We start from the raw sequence: 7,595 nt of genomic DNA on the forward strand, positions 1-7,595 counted from the left end.
CTCCGTTCATGGGATTTTCCAGGCAAGAGTACTGGAGTGGGTTGCCACTGTCTTCTTCATCTCAATCATGAAGCTGTCATAATTACTGGGCAAGGGAAATTTTGATGACACATTTAGGGGCACATTAAAAGATAAAATTGGTATCACTGTTAGAACATGTGAAGATGATCTTTCCCAGGAACTGAAATTAAATTTTTTACAAGAAGCCAAAATCCTCAAGCAATATAATCATACCAATATTGTAAAATTCATAAAAGTTAGCACACAAATACAGCCTATCTACAAAATTAAGGGACTTGTTCCAGGATGTGATTTCCTCTCCTTTCTGAGAAAGAACAATGAACTAAACAGTCAGCGAAATTTTTATTAGATACTGCTTCTGAATTGCAAACCTCAGGTAAAAATTGTATGCACAGGGACCTTGCTGCAAGAAACTGCCTGGAGGTGAAAATAATGTTCTGAAAACCAATGACCTTGGAATGTCTCATCAAGAGGATGGTGGTGTGTGTTCATCTTCTGATTTAAAGCAGATTCCCATTAAATGGGCAGCACTAGAACCTCTCAATTATGGGTGATATCATTCTGAGAGTGACGCATGTAGCTTTGGCATCCTGCTCTGCGAGACTTTCAGCTTAGGGGTCTGTCCACACCCTTGATTGAAAGTCTTCATTATCTGTGCTTGTCCGAGGACTTATGACGTTTCTTCTCTTCCTTTCCTCTGGAACTGTCCCATTTCTCCTTCTTTTCTATCTTTTCTTTATCATGCCTGGACTCCTTTTTGCCACCAGAGGAGATTTTATCCATCTTTTCAGATTTAAATGAGTCGCCGCCTTTTATTTTTGCCTGAAGATTTTGACTTATTTTTTTTTTTTCCTTGTCTTTCTCATTTGGATAAAGAGACTCACATGGACTTTCACTTTTGTATTTTGAAACCCCCAATGTTTCACTTTCCTCTTTCCACGTCTTGGTTAAGTCTGGTGGCACTTCTCAGTCATTGTTTGAGTGATCCCTTTTCCACTCTTTCCTGTGTTTTTCATCTTTTTTCCCTCTTTCTCTGGATCTTTCCCTTGACTTGTCCAAATCTTTCTTGTCCATTGCTCTCTCCTTACTCTTGGACAGTGGTGGAGGAGTATGATTAATGTAGAGCTTTGCTGAAGACTCCTTGAGTTCGATGAGACTGTTCTTTACTGTTGAGGAATGTGATGGAGAATAATGGGTATCAATTTTGTGACGTTTCTGTTCCCTTTCAGGCTCTGCAATATTTGAAGGGGGAACAGATGACTTCAAGGACCCAGAAACTGGTGTTTTTTCTCCTCCTTTAACATTTTCCTTTGATTTCATTTCCTTTGCTATATCTCATTCTCTGGACGGCTTTTTCTCTCTTTCCTTTTCTTGAGTTGACTTTGATTCTATATTCAGGACAGTCGTCTTGAATTTCTCATCTTTAGCTTTTTCTTCCTTTTTGAATTTTTCTTTCTCTTTGTAAGATTTAGGTGTTCTTTCCTTCGTCTCTCTTGCTTTTTCATCTTTATTTGGCCGTTCTTCCTTTGGTTTTTCTTTACCATCTTTATCAAGTACTGAGGCCTCTGGAGTAGTAGCTGAAGTCTTTTTTCTCTTTTTCTTTCTCTTTGTCATTTTCTTTAACAGTTTTGCTACTATTAGAGCCACTGTTTCCATTACTTGAATTCCCTTTTGGTGTGAAACTAGAAGCTTTATCAACAGCTTTCACACCACACTGAGATCTCTCCCTTGATTTATCAATATCCTCGGTACTGCTTTTGTCCAAATTAGATACACTTCCGATAGACGATGAAGAAGGCCCACCACCAGGCCCATTTTGTACACTGGCAACTGCATTCTTTGGAGGGAGGTCTTTGTGATGAAACTCATTTTCAGGTATTATGTATGACTTTCTACTTTTCAACTGCCCAGAGTAGCCCATAGCCAATGCATATAGATCTGACCTCTTTTCTTTTTCCTCTTGACAGATTTTATGCACTCTTCTTTCCAAAGCCTGACCCAGATTCAAAACTTTGGGTATCAAGGAAGTATTTTTGTTAGCACAATCAAGATATTCCCGATGTGAGTATATTCGCCTGTTTCAAGGCAATGTACCGATGCCTTGGTTACTTTGTAATGACATTTGTGTACAACATGTTGAAAATTTTCATAGTCTAATTGATCAGCTTTATTTCCACCATCAAATCCAGTTGCTTGTAATATAGTAAGGAATCCTGGATAATTTACACATTATTTTTCATATGTGGCTCTATCACTGTGCCACCTGGTCACAGTCTCTAACATGCAGCAAAGGGATCTCCCATATTGACTAGCTTCATTTTCAGTACAGATTGTGACCATATAAATTAAATCATAGGAAACACGATCATAGCAAAGAAGTGTGGAAAAATTTGGAGTTTTCTGTTGATGTACCAATTCAACAAAATGAGTAAATAGCATCAATTGCTGAAAAAATATATCGAGGAAATATACACAGCTGTAGAAAGTTTGTGACGGTCTCATTTTTGGTAGATTTTGCTAAAAGCCAGTTGTCCTTTTCCAGTTTCAGTCTCTGCAGAACTCTCCATACATGTTCCATCTGTTTATTTTCTTCTTCGAGAAGCTTGTCCTGAAGGGCAGTACATCACTCCTTCTCTTTTTTATTTTTATTTGGAGGCATTTCCTGATTGTCATCAATTGCTTTCATCTGGATTTTAAGTTTATTGACTTCCCGTTCATAGCTGGTATGTGGAACTGCAAGGTCATATATTGTCAATGACCAGAATGTGGCATAGAATTGAGGACTGATGTCATCCCAGACTTTGGAAACATGTAAGGAAACCACTGCTTCATGAACAGGAGCCATCACCATTTCATATGATGTGATGTACTTATGAACTTTATGCTGCTGTTTACTTCCCTTCCCTGATTTTTTAAGTTTGTGATACTTTGATGAAATATGGTGTGCATACACTGGCCTAGACAGGAAAAATGCTGCATCATGAGGTGTGTGAAATTCATTAGAGAGCACATCAGTTGAAGGCACTCACTTTATATAATCTTCTGTGCTTAGATTAGATGCTAAAACCCACCAAACTATACCAGGGTATCATGACACTAATCATAGTTTTCCCACAAGTTTCAAATGTTTAATAAATAAATTTAAATTAGTCAGTAATGTCCATGTCAGACTCAGTCGTGTCTGACTGTTTGTGACCCCATGAACTATAAAGTCCATGGAATTCTCCAGTCCAGAATACTGGAGTAGCCTTTCCCTTCTTCAGGGGATCTTCCAAATGCAGGGATCAAACCCAGGTCTCCCACTTGCAGACAGATTCTTTACCAGCTGAGCCACAAGGGAAGCCCAAGTATACTGGAGTGGGTGGCCTATCCATTCTCCAGCAGATCTTCCTGACTCAGGAATCAAACTGGGGTCTCCTGCATTACAGGCAGATTCTTTACCTACTGAGCTCTTGGGGAAGCCCAATTGTTCTCCAATTTAAATAAATAAATTAAAAAGAATCTTCCAACAAACAAAAGCCTGGTGCTAAATGTCTTCACAGGCTAATTCTATCAAATACTTAGAAAAGACTTAATACCTATTCTTATAAAAATCTTCACAAAAATGCAGAGGAAGGAACACTTTAAGCTGATTCTAGAGGCCACCACTACCTTGATACCAAAACCAGACAAAGATGACAAATAAAGAAAATTATGGGACAATATAACTGAGGAACATAAATGCAAAGATCCTCAACAAAACACTAGCAAATAGAATCCAATACCACATTAAAAGACTCATATGCATTGACCAAGTGGGGTTTATCCTAGATATGTAAGGATTCTTCAATATATGAATCTCAATCAGTGTGATCAGTTTATTTCAGTCACTCAGTCATGTCTGAGTCTTTGCTACCCCATAAATTGCAGCATGCCAGGCCTCCCTGTCCATCACCAACTCCCGGAGTTCACTCAAACTAACATCCATCGAGTCAGTGATGCCATCCAGCCATCTCATCCTCTGTCGCTCCCTTCTCCTCTTGCTCCCAATCCCTCCCAGCATCAGAGTCTTTTCCAGTGAGTCACCTCTTCACATGAAGTGGCCAAACTACCGGAGTTTCAGCTTTAGCATCAGTCCTTCCAGAGAACACCCAGGACTGATCTCCAGAATAGACTGATTGGATCTCTCTGCAGTCGAAGGGACTCTCAAGAGTCTTCTCCAACACCACAGTTCAAAAGCATCAATTCTTTGGTGCTCAGCTTTCTTCACCATCTAACTCACACATTCATACACGACTACTGGAAAAACCATAGCCTTGACTAGACGGACCTTTGTTGGAAAAGTAATGTCTCTGCTTTTGAATATGATAGCTAGGTTGGCCATAACTTTCCTTCCAAAGAGTAAGCTTCTTTTAATTTCATGGCTGCAATCACCTTCTGCAGTGATTTTGGAGCCCCCAAAAATAAAGTCTGACAATGTGTCCACTATTTCCCCATCTATTTCCCATGAAGTGATGCGACAAGATACCATGATCTTCATTTTCTGAATCTTGAGCTTTAAGCCAAATTTTTCACTCTCCTCTTTCACTTTCATCAAGAAGCTTTTTAGTTCCTCTTCACTTTCTGTTGTGAGGGTGGTGTCATCTAATTCTTTGAGGTTATTGATATTTCTCCCAGCAATCTTGATTCCAGCTTGTGTTTCCTCCAGCCCAGCATTTCTCATGATGTACTCTGCATATAAGTTAAATAAGCAGGGTGACAATATACAAACTTGACATATTCCTTTTCCTATTTGGAACCAGTCTGTTGTTCCATGTCCAGTTCTAACTGTGCCAGTTGCTTCCTGACCTGCATGAAGGTTTCTCAGGAGGCAGGTCAGGTGGTCTGGTATTCCCATCTCCTTCAGAATTGTCCACAGTTTATTGTGATCCACACAGTCAAAGGCTTTGGCACAGTCAATAAAGCAGAAATAGATGTTTTTCTGGAACTCTCTTGCTTTTTCCATGATCCAGCAATTTGGATGCTGGCAATTTGATCTCTGGTTCCTCTGCCTTTTCTAAAGCCATCTTGAACATCCAGAAGTTCACAGTTCACGTATTGCTGAAGCCTGGCTTGGAGAATTTTGAGCATTACTTTACTGGTGTGTGATATGAGTGCAATTGTCCAGTAGTTTTAGCATTCTTTGGCATTGCCTTTCTTTGGGATTGGAATGAAAACTGACCTTTTCCAGTCCTGTGGCCACTGCTGAGTTTTCCAAATTTGCTGGCATATTGAGCGCAGCACTTTCACAGCATCACCTTTCAGGATTTGAAATAGCTCAACTGGAATTCCATCAGCTCCACTAGCTTTGTTCATAGTGATGCTTCCTAAGGCCCACTTAACTTCACATTCCAGGATGTCTGGCTCTAGATGAGTGATCACACCATCATGATTATCTGGGTCATGAAGAGCTTTTTTGTACAGTTCTTCTGTGTATTCTTGCCACCTCTTCTTAATATCTTCTGCTTCTGTTAGGTCCATACAATTTCTGTCCTTTATCGAGCCCATCTCTGCATGAAATATTCCCTTGGTATCTCTAATTTTCTTGAAGAAATCTCTAGTTTTTCCCATTTTGTTCATTTCCTCTATTTCTTTGCAATGATTGCTGAAGAAGGCTTTCTTTTCTCTTCTTGCTATTCTTTGGAACTCTGCATTCAGATGCTTATATCTTTCCTTTTCTCTTTTGTTCATCACTTCTCTTCTTTTCACAGCTATTTGTATCTCTTCACAGCTGCTCCAGAAAAGCACAGCTGCTGCTCCTTACCTTGGACAAGGGGTATCCCCTCACCGCCACCCCTCCTGACCTTAAACATGGAGTATTCCTCTCGGCCCTCCTGTGCCTGCACAGCCGCAGCTCCTTGAATGTGGAGAGTCAGTGTGATACAGCACATTAAAAAAAGTGAAGCATGAATCACATGATCTTGTGAATACATGAAGAAAAAACTTTTAACACAATTCAACACACATTTATGATAAAGAAAAAGTCTACAAAAAGTGGGTTTAGATGAAACCTACTTCAACATAATAAAGGCCATATATGACAAACCCACAGAGAACATAATTCTTAATGATGAAAATCTGAAAACATCTCCTCTAAGATCAAGAACAATACAAAGATGTCCACTCTTGCCACTTTCATTAACATAGTTTTGGAAGTTCTAGCCATGGCAATCAGAGGGGTAAAAAAGAAAGAAAATGAATCAAATTTGGAAAAGAAAAAGTAAAATTGTTACTGTTTGCAGATCACATGATACTATATATAAAAAATTCTAGAGATGCCAGCAGAAGGCTACTAGAGTTCATCAATAAATTTGGTAAAATCACAGGATAGAAAATTAATATGCAGATATCTATTACATTCCTATCCACTAGCAATGAATGATCAGAAAAATATTTTACAGAGACAATCCCACTTTCCATTGATTTAAAAGAACAATATACCTAGTAATAAACCTACTTAAGGTGGGAAAATAACTGTACTCAGAAAAAAATAGAATACTGATGAAAGAAATAGAAGATGACACAAACAAATGGATAGATATACCATATACTTGGACTGGATGAATCAATGTTGAGAAAATGACTATACAACCCAAAGCAATTTACAGACTCAAAGCAATCCCAAATTACCAAGTGCATTTTTCATAGAACTAGAACAGTAAGCTTTGCAATTTGTATGGAAATAGTAAAAACCCCAAATAGTGAAAGAAATCTTGAGAAAGAAGAATGGAATAGGGGAATCAGGTTCCCTGACTTCAGATTAGACTAGAAAACTACAGTCATAGAAATAGTATGTTATTTGTGCTAAAACAGAAATTTAGGTAAATGGAACACGATAGAAAGTCCAGAGATAAACCCATGCACCTCTGGCTGCCTAACCTATGATAAAGAAGGCAAGAATATATAATGAAGAAAAGACCATCTCTTTAATAAGTGAGACAGGCAAAACTGGACAGAGACATGTAAAAGAATGAATTTAGAACACTCCCTAATACTGTATACAAAAATAAAGTAAAAATTAATTAAAAACATAAATGTAATATAAAACATTTAGAGACATAGGCAGAAGACTCCTTGATATAAATCATAGCAATATCTCCCACCCCCTCATTGGCTATTCATTTTACCTGTGGTAATCCATGTTACTTTCTCCATACAGCCCATCCTCTCCTTCCTTCCCCCACTCCATGTTCATAAGTCTGTAATCTATGTCTGTGTCTCCATTGGTGCCTTGAAAATAATTTTATCAGTACCATCTTTCTAGATTCTATATATATGCATTAGTATATGATATTTCCTTTTCTCTTTTTCACTTATTTTACTCTGTATAATAGGCTCTAGGTTCATCAATCTCATTAGAACTGACTCAAATGCTTTCTTTTTTAAGGCTGATTAATGTTCCATTGTATGTATGTACCACTGCTTTCTTATCCATTCATCTATTGATGGACATCTAGGTTGCTTCCATGTACTAGCTGTTGTAAATAGTGTTTCAATGAACATTGGAGTACATTTGTCTTTTTCAGTTTTGGTTTCCTCAGGGTATATGGCTAGAA

The 7,595-nt window shown here is 38.3% G+C and overlaps 1 pseudogene; it reads right to left on the bottom strand.

Annotated features, from left to right (window-relative positions):
• Positions 1–587: 587 nt before the first annotated feature.
• LOC102176207 lies at positions 588–7,228 on the bottom strand (annotated as a pseudogene).
• Positions 7,229–7,595: the final 367 nt, after the last annotated feature.

This window comes from Capra hircus (genome assembly GCF_001704415.2).
Source record: "Capra hircus breed San Clemente chromosome X unlocalized genomic scaffold, ASM170441v1, whole genome shotgun sequence".
Classification (NCBI taxonomy): Eukaryota; Metazoa; Chordata; class Mammalia; order Artiodactyla; family Bovidae; genus Capra; species Capra hircus.